Below are 21,847 nucleotides of genomic sequence, written 5' to 3' on the forward strand. Positions count from 1 at the left end.
CTGGCGTTCGGAGAGTCGCGTTTTTCAGAATTGTATTGAGATCGTTTTCCACAGAGCTCAGATGTCAAAGCACAGCAGCAGCTCTCCACAGCGATCCTCTATAGCGCCCTTTCTCCCGCAGCTCCGTCCTCATTGGAAGGAAGCAAAAGTGAAAGGCTGAAGTGAAATAGAGCGGGGACGAAGGCAGTGAAGAGAGAGAACGTGGGAAGAAGAGAAAAACGCAAGGGAAAAAAAGCAGCGTCGTAAAAGAGGTGACAGAGCTGTCCTCTCAATAAGAAGAGTGCCAGCGAGCCTTGCTCTTGCTTACGGCCACACCCCCTTGAGCACGCCTGATCTCGTCTGATCTCGGAAGCTAAACAGGGATGGGCCTGGTTAGTACTTGGATGGGAGACCGCCTGGGAATACCAGGTGCTGTAAGCTTTTAAGCGCAGGAGGCGCCCTATCCCCGCTCGCTCGCTCATTCCCCTGTTCACACGTGCAGTGCGGCTTGTCCGTCTGTTTATTTGTCAGCTTTGGCGAGACACGGGTGCTTGTGTATTAGCGTGAGCGTTTTTTATTCTGATCAGGAACAGTTTTACAAGTCCGCAAAGGATCGAGGAAAGGTTTATCGCCAGCTGAAAAGAGACACAGCGCTTCGGCTGTGGAGACTTGTTCGGCTGGCGTTCGGAGAGTCGCGTTTTTCAGAATTGTATTGAGATCGTTTTCCACAGAGCTCAGATGTCAAAGCACAGCAGCAGCTCTCCACAGCGATCCTCTATAGCGCCCTTTCTCCCGCAGCTCCGTCCTCATTGGAAGGAAGCAAGAGTGAAAGGCTGAAGTGAAATAGAGCGGGGACGAAGGCAGTGAAGAGAGAGAACGTGGGAAGAAGAGAAAAACGCAAGGGAAAAAAAGCAGCGTCGTAAAAGAGGTGACGGAGCTGTCCTCTCAATAAGAAGGGTGCCAGCGAGCCTTGCTCTCGCTTATGGCCACACCCCCTTGAGCACGCCTGATCTCGTCTGATCTCGGAAGCTAAACAGGGATGGGCCTGGTTAGTACTTGGATGGGAGACCGCCTGGGAATACCAGGTGCTGTAAGCTTTTAAGCGCAGGAGGCGCCCTATCCCCGCTCGCTCGCTCATTCCCCTGTTCACACGTGCAGTGCGGCTTGTCCGTCTGTTTATTTGTCAGCTTTGGCGAGACACGGGTGCTTGTGTATTAGCGTGAGCGTTTTTTATTCTGATCAGGAACAGTTTAACAAGTCCGCAAAGGATCGAGGAAAGGTTTATCGCCAGCTGAAAAGAGACACAGCGCTTCGGCTGTGGAGACTTGTTCGGCTGGCGTTCGGAGAGTCGCGTTTTTCAGAATTGTATTGAGATCGTTTTCCACAGAGCTCAGATGTCAAAGCACAGCAGCAGCTCTCCACAGCGATCCTCTATAGCGCCCTTTCTCCCGCAGCTCCGTCCTCATTGGAAGGAAGCAAAAGTGAAAGGCTGAAGTGAAATAGAGCGGGGACGAAGGCAGTGAAGAGAGAGAACGTGGGAAGAAGAGAAAAACGCAAGGGAAAAAAAGCAGCGTCGTAAAAGAGGTGACAGAGCTGTCCTCTCAATAAGAAGAGTGCCAGCGAGCCTTGCTCTTGCTTACGGCCACACCCCCTTGAGCACGCCTGATCTCGTCTGATCTCGGAAGCTAAACAGGGATGGGCCTGGTTAGTACTTGGATGGGAGACCGCCTGGGAATACCAGGTGCTGTAAGCTTTTAAGCGCAGGAGGCGCCCTATCCCCGCTCGCTCGCTCATTCCCCTGTTCACACGTGTAGTGCGGCTTGTCCGTCTGTTTATTTGTCAGCTTTGGCGAGACACGGGTGCTTGTGTATTAGCGTGAGCGTTTTTTATTCTGATCAGGAACAGTTTTACAAGTCCGCAAAGGATCGAGGAAAGGTTTATCACCAGCTGAAAAGAGACACAGCGCTTCGGCTGTGGAGACTTGTTCGGCTGGCGTTTGGAGAGTCGCGTTTTTCAGAATTGTATTGAGATCGTTTTCCACAGAGCTCAGATGTCAAAGCACAGCAGCAGCTCTCCACAGCGATCCTCTATAGCGCCCTTTCTCCCGCAGCTCCGTCCTCATTGGAAGGAAGCAAGAGTGAAAGGCTGAAGTGAAATAGAGCGGGGACGAAGGCAGTGAAGAGAGGAAAGAAGAGAAAAACGCAAGGGAAAAAAGCAGCGTCGTAAAAGAGGTGACGGAGCTGTCCTCTCAATAAGAAGGGTGCCAGCGAGCCTTGCTCTCGCTTATGGCCACACCCCCTTGAGCACGCCTGATCTCGTCTGATCTCGGAAGCTAAACAGGGATGGGCCTGGTTAGTACTTGGATGGGAGACCGCCTGGGAATACCAGGTGCTGTAAGCTTTTAAGTGCAGGAGGCGCCCTATCCCCGCTCGCTCGCTCATTCCCCTGTTCACACGTGCAGTGCGGCTTGTCCGTCTGTTTATTTGTCAGCTTTGGCGAGACACGGGTGCTTGTGTATTAGCGTGAGCGTTTTTCATTCTGATCAGGAACAGTTTAACAAGTCCGCAAAGGATCGAGGAAAGGTTTATCGCCAGCTGAAAAGAGACACAGCGCTTCGGCTGTGGAGACTTGTTCGGCTGGCGTTCGGAGAGTCGCGTTTTTCAGAATTGTATTGAGATCGTTTTCCACAGAGCTCAGATGTCAAAGCACAGCAGCAGCTCTCCACAGCGATCCTCTATAGCGCCCTATCTCCCGCAGCTCCGTCCTCATTGGAAGGAAGCAAGAGTGAAAGGCTGAAGTGATATAGAGCGGGGACGAAGGCAGTGAAGAGAGAGAACGTGGGAAGAAGAGAAAAACGCAAGGGAAAAAAAGCAGCGTCGTAAAAGAGGTGACGGAGCTGTCCTCTCAATAAGAAGGGTGCCAGCGAGCCTTGCTCTTGCTTACGGCCACACCCCCTTGAGCACGCCTGGTCTCGTCTGAACTCGGAAGCTAAACAGGGATTGGCCTGGTTAGTACTTGGATGGGAGACCGCCTGGGATTACCAGGTGCTGTAAGCTTTTAAGCGCAGGAGGCGCCCTATCCCCGCTCGCTCGCTCATTCCCCTGTTCACACGTGCAGTGCGGCTTGTCCGTCTGTTTATTTCTCAGCTTTGGCGAGACACGGGTGCTTGTGTATTAGCGTGAGCGTTTTTTATTCTGATCAGGAACAGTTTTACAAGTCCGCAAAGGATCGAGGAAAGGTTTATCGCCAGCTGAAAAGAGACACAGCGCTTCGGCTGTGGAGACTTGTTCGGCTGGCGTTCGGAGAGTCGCGTTTTTCAGAATTGTATTGAGATCGTTTTCCACAGAGCTCAGATGTCAAAGCACAGCAGCAGCTCTCCACAGCGATCCTCTATAGCGCCCTTTCTCCCGCAGCTCCGTCCTCATTGGAAGGAAGCAAGAGTGAAAGGCTGAAGTGAAATAGAGCGGGGACGAAGGCAGTGAAGAGAGAGAACGTGGAAAGAAGAGAAAAACGCAAGGGAAAAAAGCAGCGTCGTAAAAGAGGTGACGGAGCTGTCCTCTCAATAAGAAGGGTGCCAGCGAGCCTTGCTCTCGCTTGCGGCCACACCCCCTTGAGCACGCCTGATCTCGTCTGATCTCGGAAGCTAAACAGGGATGGGCCTGGTTAGTACTTGGATGGGAGACCGCCTGGGAATACCAAGTGCTGTAAGCTTTTAAGCGCAGGAGGCGCCCTATCCCCGCTCGCTGGCTCATTCCCCTGTTCACACGTGCAGTGCGGCTTGTCCGTCTGTTTATTTGTCAGCTTTGGCGAGACACGGGTGCTTGTGTATTAGCGTGAGCGTTTTTTATTCTGATCAGGAACAGTTTAACAAGTCCGCAAAGGATCGAGGAAAGGTTTATCGCCAGCTGAAAAGAGACACAGCGCTTCGGCTGTGGAGACTTGTTCGGCTGGCGTTCGGAGAGTTGCGTTTTTCAGAATTGTATTGAGATCGTTTTCCACAGAGCTCAGATGTCAAAGCACAGCAGCAGCTCTCCACAGCGATCCTCTATAGCGCCCTATCTCCCGCAGCTCCGTCCTCATTGGAAGGAAGCAAGAGTGAAAGGCTGAAGTGATATAGAGCGGGGACGAAGGCAGTGAAGAGAGAGAACGTGGGAAGAAGAGAAAAACGCAAGGGAAAAAAAGCAGCGTCGTAAAAGAGGTGACGGAGCTGTCCTCTCAATAAGAAGGGTGCCAGCGAGCCTTGTTCTCGCTTATGGCCACACCCCCTTGAGCACGCCTGATCTCGTCTGATCTCGGAAGCTAAACAGGGATGGGCCTGGTTAGTACTTGGATGGGAGACCGCCTGGGAATACCAGGTGCTGTAAGCTTTTAAGCGCAGGAGGCGCCCTATCCCCGCTCTCTCGCTCATTCCCCTGTTCACACGTGCAGTGCGGCTTGTCCGTCTGTTTATTTGTCAGCTTTGGCGAGACACGGGTGCTTGTGTATTAGCGTGAGCGTTTTTTATTCTGATCAGGAACAGTTTAACAAGTCCGCAAAGAATCGAGGGAAGGTTTATCGCCAGCTGAATAGAGACACAGCGCTTTGGCTGTGGAGACTTGTTCGGCTGGCGTTCGGAGAGTCGCGTTTTTCAGAATTGTATTGAGATCGTTTTCCACAGAGCTCAGATGTCAAAGCACAGCAGCAGCTCTCCACAGCGATCCTCTATAGCGCCCTTTCTCCCGCAGCTCCGTCCTCATTGGAAGGAAGCAAAAGTGAAAGGCTGAAGTGAAATAGAGCGGGGACGAAGGCAGTGAAGAGAGAGAACGTGGGAAGAAGAGAAAAACGCAAGGGAAAAAAAGCAGCGTCGTAAAAGAGGTGACAGAGCTGTCCTCTCAATAAGAAGAGTGCCAGCGAGCCTTGCTCTTGCTTACGGCCACACCCCCTTGAGCACGCCTGATCTCGTCTGATCTCGGAAGCTAAACAGGGATTGGCCTGGTTAGTACTTGGATGGGAGACCGCCTGGGAATACCAGGTGCTGTAAGCTTTTAAGCGCAGGAGGCGCCCTATCCCCGCTCGCTCGCTCATTCCCCTGTTCACACGTGCAGTGCGGCTTGTCCGTCTGTTTATTTCTCAGCTTTGGCGAGACACGGGTGCTTGTGTATTAGCGTGAGCGTTTTTTATTCTGATCAGGAACAGTTTTACAAGTCCGCAAAGGATCGAGGAAAGGTTTATCGCCAGCTGAAAAGAGACACAGCGCTTCGGCTGTGGAGACTTGTTCGGCTGGCGTTCGGAGAGTCGCGTTTTTCAGAATTGTATTGAGATCGTTTTCCACAGAGCTCAGATGTCAAAGCACAGCAGCAGCTCTCCACAGCGATCCTCTATAGCGCCCTTTCTCCCGCAGCTCCGTCCTCATTGGAAGGAAGCAAGAGTGAAAGGCTGAAGTGAAATAGAGCGGGGACGAAGGCAGTGAAGAGAGAGAACGTGGAAAGAAGAGAAAAACGCAAGGGAAAAAAGCAGCGTCGTAAAAGAGGTGACGGAGCTGTCCTCTCAATAAGAAGGGTGCCAGCGAGCCTTGCTCTCGCTTACGGCCACACCCCCTTGAGCACGCCTGATCTCGTCTGATCTCGGAAGCTAAACAGGGATGGGCCTGGTTAGTACTTGGATGGGAGACCGCCTGGGAATACCAGGTGCTGTAAGCTTTTAAGCGCAGGAGGCGCCCTATCCCCGCTCGCTCGCTCATTCCCCTGTTCACACGTGCAGTGCGGCTTGTCCGTCTGTTTATTTGTCAGCTTTGGCGAGACACGGGTGCTTGTGTATTAGCATGAGCGTTTTTTATTCTGATCAGGAACAGTTTTACAAGTCCGCAAAGGATCGAGGAAAGGTTTATCGCCAGCTGAAAAGAGACACAGCGCTTCGGCTGTGGAGACTTGTTCGGCTGGCGTTCGGAGAGTCGCGTTTTTCAGAATTGTATTGAGATCGTTTTCCACAGAGCTCAGATGTCAAAGCACAGCAGCAGCTCTCCACAGCGATCCTCTATAGCGCCCTTTCTCCCGCAGTTCCGTCCTCATTGGAAGGAAGCAAGAGTGAAAGGCTGAAGTGAAATAGAGCAGGGACGAAGGCAGTGAAGAGAGAGAACGTGGGAAGAAGAGAAAAACGCAAGGGAAAAAAAGCAGCGTCGAAAAAGAAGTGACGGAGCTGTCCTCTCAATAAGAAGGGTGCCAGCGAACCTTGCTCTCGCTTACGGCCACACCCCCTTGAGCACGCCTGATCTCGTCTGATCTCGGAAGCTAAACAGGGATGGGCCTGGTTAGTACTTGGATGGGAGATCGCCTGGGAATACCAGGTGCTGTAAGCTTTTAAGCGCAGGACGCGCCCTATCCCCGCTCGCTCGCTCATTCCCCTGTTCACACGTGCAGTGCGGCTTGTCCGTCTGTTTATTTGTCAGCTTTGGCGAGACACGGGTGCTTGTGTATTAGCGTGAGCGTTTTTTATTCTGATCAGGAACAGTTTTACAAGTCCGCAAAGGATCGAGGAAAGGTTTATCGCCAGCTGAAAAGAGACACAGCGCTTCGGCTGTGGAGACTTGTTCGGCTGGCGTTCGGAGAGTCGCGTTTTTCAGAATTGTATTGAGATCGTTTTCCACAGAGCTCAGATGTCAAAGCACAGCAGCAGCTCTCCACAGCGATCCTCTATAGCGCCCTTTCTCCCGCAGCTCCGTCCTCATTGGAAGGAAGCAAGAGTGAAAGGCTGAAGTGAAATAGAGCGGGGACGAAGGCAGTGAAGAGAGAGAACGTGGGAAGAAGAGAAAAACGCAAGGGAAAAAAGCAGCGTCGTAAAAGAGGTGACGGAGCTGTCCTCTCAATAATAAGGGTGCCAGCGAGCCTTGCTCTCGCTTACGGCCACACCCCCTTGAGCACGCCTGATCTCGTCTGATCTCAGAATCTAAACAGGGATGGGCCTGGTTAGTACTTGGATGGGAGACCGCCTGGGAATACCAGGTGCTGTAAGCTTTTAAGCGCAGGAGGCGCCCTATCCCCGCTCGCTCGCTCATTCCCCTGTTCACACGTGCAGTGCGGCTTGTCCGTCTGTTTATTTGTCAGCTTTGGCGAGACACGGGTGCTTGTGTATTAGCGTGAGCGTTTTTTATTCTGATCAGGAACAGTTTTACAAGTCCGCAAAGGATCGAGGAAAGGTTTATCGCCAGCTGAAAAGAGACACAGCGCTTCGGCTGTGGAGACTTGTTCGGCTGGCGTTCGGAGAGTCGCGTTTTTCAGAATTGTATTGAGATCGTTTTCCACAGAGCTCAGATGTCAAAGCACAGCAGCAGCTCTCCACAGCGATCCTCTATAGCGCCCTTTCTCCCGCAGCTCCGTCCTCATTGGAAGGAAGCAAGAGTGAAAGGCTGAAGTGAAATAGAGCGGGGACGAAGGCAGTGAAGAGAGAGAACGTGGGAAGAAGAGAAAAACGCAAGGGAAAAAAAGCAGCGTCGTAAAAGAGGTGACGGAGCTGTCCTCTCAATAAGAAGGGTGCCAGCGAGCCTTGCTCTCGCTTACGGCCACACCCCCTTGAGCACGCCTGATCTCATCTGATCTCGGAAGCTAAACAGGGATGGGCCTGGTTAGTACTTGGATGGGAGACCGCCTGGGAATACCAGGTGCTGTAAGCTTTTAAGCGCAGGAGGCGCCCTATCCCCGCTCGCTCGCTCATTCCCCTGTTCACACGTGCAGTGCGGCTTGTCCGTCTGTTTATTTGTCAGCTTTGGCGAGACACGGGTGCTTGTGTATTAGCGTGAGCGTTTTTTATTCTGATCAGGAACAGTTTTACAAGTCCGCAAAGGATCGAGGAAAGGTTTATCGCCAGCTGAAAAGAGACACAGCGCTTCGGCTGTGGAGACTTGTTCGGCTGGCGTTCGGAGAGTCGCGTTTTTCAGAATTGTATTGAGATCGTTTTCCACAGAGCTCAGATGTCAAAGCACAGCAGCAGCTCTCCACAGCGATCCTCTATAGCGCCCTTTCTCCCGCAGCTCCGTCCTCATTGGAAGGAAGCAAGAGTGAAAGGCTGAAGTGAAATAGAGCGGGGACGAAGGCAGTGAAGAGAGAGAACGTGGGAAGAAGAGAAAAACGCAAAAGAAAAAAAGCAGCGTCGTAAAAGAGGTGACGGAGATGTCCTCTCAATAAGAAGGGTGCCAGCGAGCTTTGGTCTCGCTTACGGCCACACCCCCTTGAGCACGCCTGATCTCGTCTGATCTCGGAAGCTAAACAGGGATGGGCCTGGTTAGTACTTGGATGGGAGACCGCCTGGGAATACCAGGTGCTGTAAGCTTTTAAGCGCAGGAGGCGCCCTATCCCCGCTCGCTCGCTCATTCCCCTGTTCACACGTGCAGTGCGGCTTGTCCGTCTGTTTATTTGTCAGCTTTGGCGAGACACGGGTGCTTGTGTATTAGCGTGAGCGTTTTTTATTCTGATCAGGAACAGTTTTACAAGTCCGCAAAGGATCGAGGAAAGGTTTATCGCCAGCTGAAAAGAGACACAGCGCTTCGGCTGTGGAGACTTGTTCGGCTGGCGTTCGGAGAGTCGCGTTTTTCAGAATTGTATTGAGATCGTTTTCCACAGAGCTCAGATGTCAAAGCACAGCAGCAGCTCTCCACAGCGATCCTCTATAGCGCCCTTTCTCCCGCAGCTCCGTCCTCATTGGAAGGAAGCAAGAGTGAAAGGCTGAAGTGAAATAGAGCGGGGACGAAGGCAGTGAAGAGAGAGAACGTGGGAAGAAGAGAAAAACGCAAGGGAAAAAAAGCAGCGTCGTAAAAGAGGTGACGGAGCTGTCCTCTCAATAAGAAGGGTGCCAGCGAGCTTTGGTCTCGCTTACGGCCACACCCCCTTGAGCACGCCTGATCTCGTCTGATCTCGGAAGCTAAACAGGGATGGGCCTGGTTAGTACTTGGATGGGAGACCGCCTGGGAATACCAGGTGCTGTAAGCTTTTAAGCGCAGGAGGCGCCCTATCCCCGCTCGCTCGCTCATTCCCCTGTTCACACGTGCAGTGCGGCTTGTCCGTCTGTTTATTTGTCAGCTTTGGCGAGACACGGGTGCTTGTGTATTAGCGTGAGCGTTTTTTATTCTGATCAGGAACAGTTTTACAAGTCCGCAAAGGATCGAGGAAAGGTTTATCGCCAGCTGAAAAGAGACACAGCGCTTCGGCTGTGGAGACTTGTTCGGCTGGCGTTCGGAGAGTCGCGTTTTTCAGAATTGTATTGAGATCGTTTTCCACAGAGCTCAGATGTCAAAGCACAGCAGCAGCTCTCCACAGCGATCCTCTATAGCGCCCTTTCTCCCGCAGCTCCGTCCTCATTGGAAGGAAGCAAGAGTGAAAGGCTGAAGTGAAATAGAGCGGGGACGAAGGCAGTGAAGAGAGAGAACGTGGGAAGAAGAGAAAAACGCAAAAGAAAAAAAGCAGCGTCGTAAAAGAGGTGACGGAGATGTCCTCTCAATAAGAAGGGTGCCAGCGAGCTTTGGTCTCGCTTACGGCCACACCCCCTTGAGCACGCCTGATCTCGTCTGATCTCGGAAGCTAAACAGGGATGGGCCTGGTTAGTACTTGGATGGGAGACCGCCTGGGAATACCAGGTGCTGTAAGCTTTTAAGCGCAGGAGGCGCCCTATCCCCGCTCGCTCGCTCATTCCCCTGTTCACACGTGCAGTGCGGCTTGTCCGTCTGTTTATTTGTCAGCTTTGGCGAGACACGGGTGCTTGTGTATTAGCGTGAGCGTTTTTTATTCTGATCAGGAACAGTTTTACAAGTCCGCAAAGGATCGAGGAAAGGTTTATCGCCAGCTGAAAAGAGACACAGCGCTTCGGCTGTGGAGACTTGTTCGGCTGGCGTTCGGAGAGTCGCGTTTTTCAGAATTGTATTGAGATCGTTTTCCACAGAGCTCAGATGTCAAAGCACAGCAGCAGCTCTCCACAGCGATCCTCTATAGCGCCCTTTCTCCCGCAGCTCCGTCCTCATTGGAAGGAAGCAAAAGTGAAAGGCTGAAGTGAAATAGAGCGGGGACGAAGGCAGTGAAGAGAGAGAACGTGGGAAGAAGAGAAAAACGCAAGGGAAAAAAAGCAGCGTCGTAAAAGAGGTGACGGAGCTGTCCTCTCAATAAGAAGGGTGCCAGCGAGCCTTGCTCTCGCTTACGGCCACACCCCCTTGAGCACGCCTGATCTCATCTGATCTCGGAAGCTAAACAGGGATGGGCCTGGTTAATACTTGGAAGGGAAACCGCCTAGGAATACCAGGTGCTGTAAGCTTTTAAGCGCAGGAGGCGCCCTATCCCCGCTCGCTCGCTCATTCCCCTGTTCACACGTGCAGTGCGGCTTGTCCATCTGTTTATTTGTCAGCTTTGGCGAGACACGGGTGCTAGTGTATTAGCGTGAGCGTTTTTTATTCTGATCATAAACAGTTTAACAAGTCCGCAAAGGATCGAGGAAAGGTTTATCGCCAGCTGAAAAGAGACACAGCGCTTCGGCTGTGGAGACTTGTTCGGCTGGCGTTCGGAGAGTCGCGTTTTTCAGAATTGTATTGAGATCGTTTTCCACAGAGCTCAGATGTCAAAGCACAGCAGCAGCTCTCCACAGCGATCCTCTATAGCGCCCTTTCTCCCGCAGCTCCGTCCTCATTGGAAGGAAGCAAGAGTGAAAGGCTGAAGTGAAATAGAGCGGGGACGAAGGCAGTGAAGAGAGAGAACGTGGGAAGAAGAGAAAAACGCAAGGGAAAAAAAGCAGCGTCGTAAAAGAGGTGACGGAGCTGTCCTCTCAATAAGAAGGGTGCCAGCGAGCCTTGCTCGCGCTTACGGCCACACCCCCTTGAGCACGCCTGATCTCGTTTGATCTCGGAAGCTAAACAGGGATGGGCCTGGTTAGTACTTGGATGGGAGACCGCCTGGGAATACCAGGTGCTGTAAGCTTTTAAGCGCAGGAGGCGCCCTATCCCCGCTCGCTCGCTCATTCCCCTGTTCACACGTGCAGTGCGGCTTGTCCGTCTGTTTATTTGTCAGCTTTGGCGAGACACGGGTGCTTGTGTATTAGCGTGAGCGTTTTTTATTCTGATCATGAACAGTTTAACAAGTCCGCAAAGGATCGAGGAAAGGTTTATCGCCAGCTGAAAAGAGACACAGCGCTTCGGCTGTGGAGACTTTATTAATAAGGCCCCTCAGTAGTTGAGATCTCTGTTATTCCCATCTAGAAACATGCAATCAGCATGTTATTGCTGAAGCAATAGTCACAACATTATTCCACACCTGGGTGAGATGCGGGTTATGATGACAGTCATGCTTTCTACACCTTATACTGAGCTCAGAAATGGACCAAGCGGACATCTCACGAGCAGATCCCTCCGCGTATAAGAAAGGCAACTTGTCTCAGCAAAAATACAAAAAGGCAAAAACCCCACACTTGGAATGCAAACGTACCCTAAAAAGGAAACACGGTTTTAAAACGAACTTGATTTTCCCCTGGAGAAACCTTTTTATGGACACACATCGCATCTATTACACATGTAGAACTAAATATAAAGATAAAACTTAATATAAGAAGTCATGACATATCACACATGACGAAGTCTGGTCCAGAATAAACAGTTTACACTGACCCACCTTTATTTACCCTGGTCACTCACTTCTATTAACTGTTTAACTGGGTAACAAATTAATATTTGTTTCAATTTGGGATCTACACCTGGGAGCCCTGAAATGTTGGCCAGAGGGGAGAAGCTGATATTCAGACGTGAGAATATATTAAAATAAAGGATCTGATGTTGTTTTTCACCTGTCTAATCAAAGCTTGTTCAAAAATTATCTGATTATAGGACACACGAGTTTATAATCATACTCATTCCACTTTTTAACCCCGTATATATGCACAATATGAAACGTATATACACTAAATCTCACGTGTGACTCCCATAATATACATTTCTTTACGAAAATTAGGAACACTTACTACAATTATCAACCCCCCATGACGAGGCAATATTTCATACCTTTGTTTCTTTGTGGGTTCAAAGTTCTGTCCTGTCGTTTCACACGTAATGTTTTAGTAGTTATCTCAATTTTCCTTTGCAATTATCTCCAAGATCATCATCAACTTTTTGTAAAACGCTATGGACAACTGATATTTAAAGAAAGTCCTGTACCAAAACGTCTTCGTAGGGAAAGACAACTTTTTTTTCCTTACGTTAGTCGCTACACGGTTACTCAAAAAATCCATTCACCGCCTTTAAAAAAAAGTTTCGTTTTTTATTGTGGTTCACTGACATTTCTGTCACAATTCTGAGGGACCCCAAATAAAATTCACTTGCCGGTATAAAGACGCCGGCGAGGATAAGACAGGTATCGAGCCACCTGCGTATCTAGCGGACGTTTAAAATAAAAAAAAATGGCGTGTAATGTTGCGAAGGGCTACTGTTTTTTTTTATAGTTTGTCGATTGTAAGGGACGTGGGCCGCGACAGAAATACTGGACGGGGTGGGAAAAGCTTGATTGATGGTTTGTTGTACCGCAACGGTCACAATTGACTCACCAGCAAAGATGGCGCCGAGGCCACATCGGCTCCCTCCCGCCCTGCCTCGCACCGAAGCTCGAGCTGCGGAGCGCGACGCCAAACCGCCAGTCCACGGGCGTGGGCGCCGGACATAGACGTCATAAACCCTTCCGAGGCGCAGGAATTATAGATCACTGTAGTTTCTTCTGGACCCGGGTTAGGGACAGTGTGCCCTCCGTGAGAGTCTTCTGAGGAAGCCAGTGTCTCATGGGTGTCCAGGCTTGGTACCATCTGTCCATCACAGGACACACAGACACACACACTCACACACCCTGGACAGGACACCAGTCCATCACAGGACACACACACACTCACTCACACACCCTGGACAGGACACCAGTCCATCACAGGACATACACACACCCTAGATAGGACACCAGTCCATCACAGGACACACACACTCACACACCCTGGACAGGACACCAGTCACTCACAGGATACACACACACACTCACACACCCTGAACAGGACACCAGTCCCTCACAGGACACACACACACAACCTGGATAGGACACCAGTCCCTCACAGGACACTCAGACACACACACTCACACACCCTGGACAGGAACCAGTCCATCACATGACAAACACACATTCACTCACACACCCTGGACAGGACAGCACTCCATCATAGGACACACACACACCAGGGCCAGTTTTCCCAGAAGCCAATTAGCCCAAAAGCCTGTCTTTGGACCCGAAGAACACAGGGAGAACATGCAGACTCCACACAGACAGCCCCCGGGTCCAGACCCGAGCCTGGAGCCCCCCCGCGCTGAACCCCTCCGTACAGACGGCCGCACACAGCTCCGTTGTTCCCGATTCCCGAGGTGATCTGTTAAAAGAAGCCGGTGTGTTGCCTCCAGGTGACATTTCCTACTGGAGTCAGGACAGGAGGCTCTTCTGTACACAGAAGGGGATGGGGGTGGGGAACAAGCCGCCCAGCCCTGTGGTTGAAGCCGATACCCCGGCTTCTCTCCAGACACAGCTGGGTGAGCTCCTCCAGTCAGTACAGGGGGCTCTACTGTACACAGAGGGTGGCGGGGGTGTGGAACAACTCCTTTGTTCGGGGCCTTGGGGCATTCTTGTTGTGAAAGGAGCTATATAAAAAAAACTGAATTGAAATTGAATCTTACAGGTTTGGGTTTTTCAGAGATCTTGTCAGAGATCTTGTCTGACGTGCCCGTTTCAAAAACGTAACGACACTCCTCACGTCCGAGCGCCGCCGGTCTGTGACGTAACGTATCCTTACACAACCATGACGGTTTCATCATGGACAGCACGAAAGCCCGAAAAGTGGTTGACGTTTTAATTTGGCAACGCCACGATGGATCCCAGTTTTTTTTTTTATTTTGGAGGCCAAAAAGGACAAAAAAGGAAACGTCCGGAGTGGATCGATGGTCATCTCTGCGGTTGTTCTGATGTTCTGAAAAAACAAAACAAAAAAAAAAACGGCTCGCTTGCCCGGTCGTGTAGTGTTTCCACACCCCACGCAAATCAACTTATCTTCGCCCCCGGGGGCTCGTCGCCCGCAGCACCCCTCTCACGTGATAGGGGCTTCCCCCGGCTGTGACGTACTTACCCTACCCCCTTCCGCCAACGTCATACCGAAGGTCGCGCTTCGGGCCGTGGCGATGTTGACGGACTGTCTTGTAGCGTGAGAAGGGTTTAAATTTCGACTTAAGGAGTTGGCCATCGTTATATTTCGCGAGGTATCATACGGGGGGAAAAAGAACATTTATATTTATCAACCTACTAGTAATACTGGGTGGATGTCACGTTCCCCAAAGTTCAGTGCCTCTCTCTAATAAAGTAGAAACGTGACATTGAACTCCGTTCGAAACAGGAGAAATCACCAGGACACGATACAACTGACGTCCGGAAAAGAAAAAAAGAACTCCTATTCCCATTTGTAATGACCCCGTAGTGTTTTTCCCGGTGTGCGCTCATCTTTCGGAGACCCGTTTCTCTCTGGTGTTTTGCTGTTGGAATAAATGCCGAGGTGACCCTTCTGTGTGGAGTCTGCGTGTTCTCTCCAGCGGGTCGTTTCCTACACCGCAGGGGCTGATCGAACCGGGGTCTCCCAATCGTCACAGAAGTGTGTGTCATTTTGGGTGGTGGTGGGGGGGTGCATCGGGGATACTGCGCCCCGAGGGGATAACCTCTCACCTTACTCCGGACGAAGGGAGAAGACCTGTACCTTCACGAGTCCGGGTTGTGAAAACTTCTTCTGGCAGTTCAAAACGTTTCGAAGAGACTACAGCGCTACCCTGTTTTCCATTTCTATCGTGTATTATTATACAGTCATAAGTATCTGTACTGATCACAGATCCCCCTCTCACTACCAGGACTGAAGCCCAGTGCAGCACGAATAATAATAATAATAATTAATCCGTCTGGACTCTCCACTCAGAGCTCTTCCCAGGTCAGGGGGATCCCCTCCAGCCCCCCCAGTGTGCAGCCCCCACGTGGATGATGCTCCAGTCCGCTCAGCACACAGCAGCTCTCAGTGGGGAGGAGAGCAGAGGGATGGAGCCAGTTCAGAGAGGGGGGGTGATAAGGAGGCCATGATGGGTCAAGACCAGGGGGGGAATCAGGCCAGGACACTGGGGTAACACCCCTACTCCTCTCCAGAAACACCCCGGGATTGTTAATGAGCACAGAGAGTCAGGACCTCGGTTTGACGTCTCATCCGAAGGACAGCGCTTGTTTACAGTCCAGTGTCCCCGTCACTATACTGGGGCATCAGGACCCACACAGACTGCAGGGTGAGCGCCCCCTGCTGGCCCTACTAACACCTCTCCCAGCAGCAACCTCAGTTTTTCCCAGGAGTCTCCCCTCCAGGTACTGACCAGGCTTCTACCTGCTGGGCTCCAGTGGGGAGGGGGCTGCTAGCTGGGAGCTGCAGGGTGAGATGGCTGCTGGGCAAACGATGGCTAAAGAGCTTCCTAGGACACCCTGGAGTTCGTGGTCAACTTCCTTCTCTTCAGACGGAGGTGGCTTGAAATCTGTCTCGTTTCAAGGAGTATTGGACACGATGCCCCCCCTGCTTTAGCCCCGCTAACTGGTGGCACGCCGACAACGAGGGCTCTCGGCCTCAATCCATCAACCACAAACTCTCCGGGATGAAAGAGAAAGACAGACTCTGTTCGTTCGTTTCGGGGGGGGGAGGGAAAAAAACAAAAGCTTTTTTTAAAAAACATTTCAATGATGCTTAACAAAAGAACAAAAATTACAATACAGATTAATGTCAAGGGACACCCCCCCCCCCCCCCCCATCTTACGATCATCACAGGACCTTAAAATAATACTTAATAATACAAGGTCATGCAGACGATCTGAGGACTCAGGTGGAGATAATGTGAACGTTTTCCACAGTCCAGTCTGGGGTCCCTCAGCTTCAGTCCAGACTGGGGTCTGGGGTCCCTCAGCTTCAGTCAAGTCCAGACTGGGGTCCCTCAGCTTCAGTCCAGACTGGGGTCTGGGGTCCCTCAGCTTCAGTCCAGTCCAGTCTGGGGCCCCTCAGCTCCAGTCCAGTCTGGTGTCCCTCAGCTCCAGTGCAGTCCAGACTGGGGTCCCTCAGCTTCGGTCCAGCACAGTCTGGGGTCCCTCAGCTTCGGTCCAGCACAGACTGGGGTCCCTCAGCTTCAGTCCAGACTGGTGTCCCTCAGCTCCAGTCCAGTCCAGTCTGGTGTCCCTCAGCTCAGGTCCAGTGCAGTCTGGGGTCTCTCAGCTTCGGTCCAGCACAGTCTGGTGTCTCTCAGCTCCGGTCCAGTGCAGCCTGGTGTCCCTAGGCTCCAGTCCAATCATCTGGTGTCCCTCAGCTCTGGTCCAGTCCAGTCCAGTCCAGATCTTAGCAGGCACAGAACCAGGAAAGGAACCTGGAAAGAATATCGTTATTTCAGGGACACAGACACAGACGTCACCATGACATCAAACAGCAAGAGGAGACTCTTCCTTGAATCACAGACACGACCGGGTGGCGCCCCCCTGTCTGCTCACCTGCACCTCCTCTTCTTCTTCTTGTCCTTCCCGGCAGCCTGCTCCTCCTCTCCCTCGCTCTTCCTCTCCTGACCTACAGTCTCTACCGCCTCCATCGTCTCGTCCTGATCATCTGTCTCCACCGACACGCAGCTCAGGGAGTTTAAAAAGACGCACCAGCGCTTCTGAAGCAGAGACAGGAGAGTCACGTTAAGAGTCGGACTGGACACTCCAGGACATGAACACTGCACTGAGAGAGAGAGAGGGGTTCATACAGACACACAACTGGACACTCCAGTACATGAACACTGCACTGAGAGAGAGAGGGGTTCATACAGACACACTGACTGGACACTCCAGTACATGAACACTGCACTGAGAGAGAGAGAGAGGGGTTCACACAGACACACTGACTGGACACTCCAGTACATGAACACTGCACTGAGAGAGAGGGGTTCATACAGACACACTGACTGGACACTCCAGTACATGAACACTGCACTGAGAGAGTGGGGTTCATACAGATACACTGACTGGACACTCCAGTACATGAACACTGCACTGAGAGAGAGAGGGGTTCATACAGACACACTGAATGGACACTGACTGGACACTGGACAAGAGTAAAGAGAGGATCAGAGCATTACCCACCTTCTTTTTCTTCTGTCTCACAGGAGGTGGTGATTGGACCTCCTCCAGCTGGAGTCCGAGGAGGGAGAGAGGGGGCAGGAGAGGGACAGCACAGGGAGAGGAAGAGGGAGACAGGTGAGTCAAGTGTCCCAAGAGCACAGAGACTCTGCTGAGATCACACTCGCGGTGAGTGAGCCTGGGTGTAGCCCACTAATACTGACCCACTGGACACCACAGGACAGAGAGGAGGAGGAGTAGAGAGACACACTGCCTGGACACCACAGGACAGAGAGGAGGAGGAGAGAGACACACTGCCTGGACACCACAGGACAGAGAGGAGGAGGAGAGAGACATACTGACTGGACACCACAGGACAGAGAGGAGGAGGAGAGAGACACACTGACTGGACACCACAGGACAGAGAGGAGGAGGAGAGAGACACACTGAGGACAGAGAGGAGGAAGAGAGAGACACTGACAGACAGGGCTGAAAGAGAGAGAGACACTGAGACCCAGGGACAGACAAGACGGCGAAACTCCACCACAGACAGGACAGGAGGCAGGGTGGGACCAGCACTGACCTCCTTCCTCTCTCCTGCCGGAGGAGCTGTCTCCACCTCCTCTTCCTCCTGCAAGTCAAGAGACAGGTTGAGAGAGAGACGGGCTGGTGGGACATCGGCGAACAGAGCTGAAGGCAGAGAGCCGGGGAGACAGGCCCAGCTGGGACAACGCAGGACAGACAGAGTGACAGACAGAAAGGAAGGAGAGAGAGAGACAAAGATGAAGGCACAGAAAGACAGCGGGCAAAGAGAAAGATTGAGATTGAGGGACAAACAAACCGAGAGAGAGAGAGACAGAGATCGAGGGACAGACAGACTGACAGACGGGGCTGAAAGAGAGAGACAGAGAGGCAGGGACAGACAGACAGCAGGGTGAGAGAGAGACAGAGATCGAGGGACAATAATTTGGTTTCGAAATTTATTCTGAAAATATACAATCATTCACTCCTGAAAAATATAGAGTTCAAATTATACATTATGTACAATATTGTAATCAACATATGGCTAATCATAAAAAAAAAAAAAAAACTGTACTGGGGGACACAGCTGGCTGTGCTGTTCTGGACAGAACACACTGAGGTCCAGTTTCCACCTCCTGCAGGATCGAACAGCACCTCCACTGGCTCTCCAGTGAACAGAGGGACAGACAGAGAGGCTTCAGGCTGCAGGGTGACAGTGTCTCTGTGAGCTAAAAGACAATCAGGACAGAGGATGATATAAGAACACACTCTGTCAAGAATATAGAGCCCTCTAGTGACCCTACTGTAGACCTGCTTACCACCCACAGTGACGATCACAGTGCTGATACTGCTTCCCTTAAGGTCCCTCACTGTGTAGTTGCCCTGATCAGCTGGAGTGAGGGAGCGGAGTGTCAGAGAGCTGTTCTGCACTGACACTCACTGTTCGTACCTGGGGCCAGGGAGCCCTGCGCTGCTCAGTAAGACTATACGATTCTGGACAGATCGTGCAGGATCAAACAGCACCTCCACTGGACCAGCAGTGTGGAGGGGGGAGACAGAGAGGCACCAGGCTGCAGGCTATGGACTTCTGAGTGAGCTGAAAAGGGACAGGTAGAAACATGTTGAATATTTAGTTTTACAACAATACCTTGAGTTTGGACTGCGATCAGCTTCATTTTGTATTTCAGCTGTGAAAATGCAATTTCAAAAATGCACGCCCCAGTCATGTTAGGTTCAAGTTACAGTTGCATCACAACTCAATACATTTGCAATTCACTTCAAATATTGTTTTTGTTTGATCCAGTCTGTCCTCACCTAAAGGAGATACTTACTTTTAACACCTTTTATTTCTTCTGGGAGGTTAACTGGCTTCTGAGATAATTGTTCCTGGTGTTTGTGTTGTGTATGCCTTGCAATGGAGGGGTGAGAAATAATGGACTTATTACATTATAATGAATAATAATTGCTTACACTTATATAGTGCTTTTCTGGACACTCCACTCAAAACGCTTTGCAGGACATGGGGACTCCCCTCCACCACCACCAATGTGCAGCATCCACCTGGATGATGCGACGGCAGCCATAGTGCGCCAGATTGCTCCCCACACACCAGCTATTAGTGGGGAGGAGAGCAGAGTAATGAAGCCAATTCATAAATGGGGGTTATTAGGAGGCCATGATTGGTAAGGGTCAATGGGAAATTTGGCCAGGACACTGGGGTAAAACCCCTACTCTTTTCGAGAAACACCCTGGGATTTTTAATGACCACAGAGAGTCAGGACCTCGGTTTTACGTCTCATCCGAAGGACGGCGCCAGTTTACAGTCCAGTGTCCCCATCACTATACTGGGGCATTAGGACCCACACAGACCGCAGGGTGAGCACCCCCTGCTGGCCCCATTAACACCTCTTCCAGCAGCCACCTTAGTTATTATTGTCGAGAAGGAAAGAATATTAGGAACATGAAAAGGCTGAATTTCTTAAATGCATTTTTTATACTGAAACAGAGAGGCACACACACGTCATTACAAACGCACACCCGCACAGAGACGTCCTCAAGCGCCTTGTTCACAATTATGGGCTCCAACAGGAACAAAAAACGCCAGCCTGACAACTCGAGCATTCAAACCAAGAACCCAACACGTACTCACGTTGGCAGCCTGTGCAGAAAAGCAAAAGAACCACAAGCCTTCTCTTTTGGGAGGAAAAACACACAGTCCCTCTCTCACACTCCTGATTTCCTTAAATAGCTCATTCTTCATCTCTGGCTCCTACATACAGTATAGCAGCGCTCAGTCTGCTTTGAATAAGCCATAAATCCAAGATTTGTTTTATCTGTTCCTCTTGTCTAGGCCTAGAGCTGCTTTTCATAAAAGAGCTGTTTGCATAAATAGCTAGGGTTACAGCTGAAGACACCAGCTTCATCCCCCAGTGTGTTGTACGTCGAGAGCAAGAGAAGAGGGCCAGGCCGTGCCTTTTCATAGACTTTTCTTCTGAAAAGTCGGGTTCTCGGAGGCAGATTTAGCCCTTCATGCAGTGTAGAGAGATAGACAGGCCCGCGCGCGCACACAGTTAGAGCTGCACCCTCACACAGAGTCAGACCCGCACAGACACGTCCTCTTGTTTAAACAAATACACAAACCTGACGGCGCTCACAATGATCCAGACACACACACACACACACACACACACACACACACACACACACACACACACACACACGACATCAGCAGTCACTCTCGCACCCTGGACCCCAGCTCAGTCCTCATCTCCAGCTCCTGGGAACCGCTTCGAACAAACTGCAGTAAGAAAATTAGGTTGCATTCCGGTAGCAGGCCATCCTGGGCACCAGTGTGAGTTACACACTCATTTGTAAAAGCCCTTCCGCATCGTCGGGCATGCTTCACAGTTCTGGACCTGGGGTGTGGGTGCTGTCTGTGTGGAGTTTGCATGTTCTCTCCCTTGTCTGTGGGGGTTTCCTCCAGGTGCTCCAGTTTCCACCCACAGTCCAGGGACAGGCTGCCACTTTCACTGGGCAGTGCACCGTCGCCGTGGCAGCATGGTGGGTCAGATCTGATTTCAGTCTTTATTTCCTTTTTTAGAGATCCTGTAACCAGGACCTGTTCACTGCCACGACGGACAGGGAAGCACGTCATCACTGGACATCCTCTTACCTCCTGTGGCAAAGGGCAGCTGATGAAGCTTTGTGCTCGCCAGATCATGGCAATCGCCACTCCACCCTGATCCTGGCTCAGCACAGGGCACCTGGGTTCACTCCCTTCAGACTAAAGAGACTCAGTTTCTTCAATCTGTCAGTGTGAGACACTCCCTTCAGACTAAAGAGACTCAGTTCCTCCGGCCTGTCAGTGTGAGACACTCCCTTCAGACTAAAGAGACTCAGTTTCTTCAATCTGTCAGTGTGGGACGCTTACACCAGCTTCGAACGCCTGTACACAATACCGCGGACCGCCTGCCAGACCAAATTCTGGGCTTACAGCAAACCACCTATTACATACACCGGTGTCTTCCCCGGGCCAGAGGAATTCAGGAACTCACGTTTACTCTGTCATCTCGGGGGATTCTCGCAGGGAGAAGAGATTTCCCTATCGATCAGAGAGAGTCGGGACTTTTTTTTAAAAAAAAGAGGAGTCCTTACCTCTTAGTAATGTGAGCGCTGACCGTCTCTCCTACCGATGGGAAGTTCTGCGCCTTCTGGAGCATCCGCCGACTAAGCCAAATTCGTTGTAACAGAAAGAATAAGGTTCTGGATCCCGAGATGACGTAAAACAGATGAGTGTATTGCATGTAAGGAACAATAAAGCCGAAGTCTTGTTTCCCGCAAGAAACAACAAAACCGAAGTATTGTTCGATGTGCCGGTACAAACTTTTAGGTTATATAGTCCTTCCTTGCTGCTTCAGACGTCATTCGGTGTTATGGTAAGGGGGGGGTCGTGGTATTTGGCCAGTTAAGAGACCCTGGCCAAATGGTCAGTTTAAGATTATGCCCCCTCGCATCTGGAATCCTTATCAGTTAACCCCCTTTCCTGCCATAAACCCCTGTTGCTTAGAAGTCTAATTTTCAGGCAGAACTGACTTAAGTTAACCCTTTTTACATCTTGTCTCTTACTTCAGCCCTCTTCCATTTGCTAGTTCAAAGTTGTACAACCCATTTGTATCTGCTAA

General features: G+C 51.1%; 1 protein-coding gene, 11 non-coding genes and 6 pseudogenes across 13 annotated transcripts in view; all 18 read left to right on the plus strand.

Moving 5' to 3' along the window:
- Positions 1 to 21,847, plus strand: part of LOC148668159 (uncharacterized) — a 204,585-nt gene that overhangs the window by 107,821 nt on the left and 74,917 nt on the right. The window lies entirely within an intron of this gene.
- LOC148668204 (5S ribosomal RNA) lies at positions 302 to 420 on the plus strand. Its single transcript, XR_015937519.1, has one exon. It is a non-coding gene; the product is annotated as a 5S ribosomal RNA (ribosomal RNA).
- LOC148668205 (5S ribosomal RNA) lies at positions 958 to 1,076 on the plus strand. Its single transcript, XR_015938233.1, has one exon. It is a non-coding gene; the product is annotated as a 5S ribosomal RNA (ribosomal RNA).
- Positions 1,614 to 1,732, plus strand: LOC148668206 (5S ribosomal RNA). Its single transcript, XR_015937520.1, has one exon. It is a non-coding gene; the product is annotated as a 5S ribosomal RNA (ribosomal RNA).
- Positions 2,261 to 2,379, plus strand: LOC148668207 (5S ribosomal RNA). Its single transcript, XR_015938235.1, has one exon. It is a non-coding gene; the product is annotated as a 5S ribosomal RNA (ribosomal RNA).
- On the plus strand, positions 2,917 to 3,035 carry LOC148668208 (5S ribosomal RNA; annotated as a pseudogene).
- Positions 3,572 to 3,690, plus strand: LOC148668209 (5S ribosomal RNA; annotated as a pseudogene).
- Positions 4,228 to 4,346, plus strand: LOC148668210 (5S ribosomal RNA). Its single transcript, XR_015938236.1, has one exon. It is a non-coding gene; the product is annotated as a 5S ribosomal RNA (ribosomal RNA).
- On the plus strand, positions 4,884 to 5,002 carry LOC148668211 (5S ribosomal RNA; annotated as a pseudogene).
- On the plus strand, positions 5,539 to 5,657 carry LOC148668212 (5S ribosomal RNA). The gene has a single exon (XR_015937521.1). It is a non-coding gene; the product is annotated as a 5S ribosomal RNA (ribosomal RNA).
- LOC148668213 (5S ribosomal RNA) lies at positions 6,195 to 6,313 on the plus strand (annotated as a pseudogene).
- Positions 6,850 to 6,968, plus strand: LOC148668214 (5S ribosomal RNA; annotated as a pseudogene).
- Positions 7,506 to 7,624, plus strand: LOC148668215 (5S ribosomal RNA). The gene has a single exon (XR_015939103.1). It is a non-coding gene; the product is annotated as a 5S ribosomal RNA (ribosomal RNA).
- On the plus strand, positions 8,162 to 8,280 carry LOC148668216 (5S ribosomal RNA). The gene has a single exon (XR_015937523.1). It is a non-coding gene; the product is annotated as a 5S ribosomal RNA (ribosomal RNA).
- LOC148668217 (5S ribosomal RNA) lies at positions 8,818 to 8,936 on the plus strand. The gene has a single exon (XR_015937524.1). It is a non-coding gene; the product is annotated as a 5S ribosomal RNA (ribosomal RNA).
- Positions 9,474 to 9,592, plus strand: LOC148668218 (5S ribosomal RNA). Its single transcript, XR_015937525.1, has one exon. It is a non-coding gene; the product is annotated as a 5S ribosomal RNA (ribosomal RNA).
- Positions 10,130 to 10,248, plus strand: LOC148668219 (5S ribosomal RNA; annotated as a pseudogene).
- On the plus strand, positions 10,786 to 10,904 carry LOC148668220 (5S ribosomal RNA). Its single transcript, XR_015938104.1, has one exon. It is a non-coding gene; the product is annotated as a 5S ribosomal RNA (ribosomal RNA).

Source organism: Lepisosteus platostomus, chromosome 5, assembly GCF_059453375.1.
Source record: "Lepisosteus platostomus isolate fLepPlt1 chromosome 5, fLepPlt1.hap1, whole genome shotgun sequence".
Classification (NCBI taxonomy): domain Eukaryota; kingdom Metazoa; phylum Chordata; class Actinopteri; order Semionotiformes; family Lepisosteidae; genus Lepisosteus; species Lepisosteus platostomus.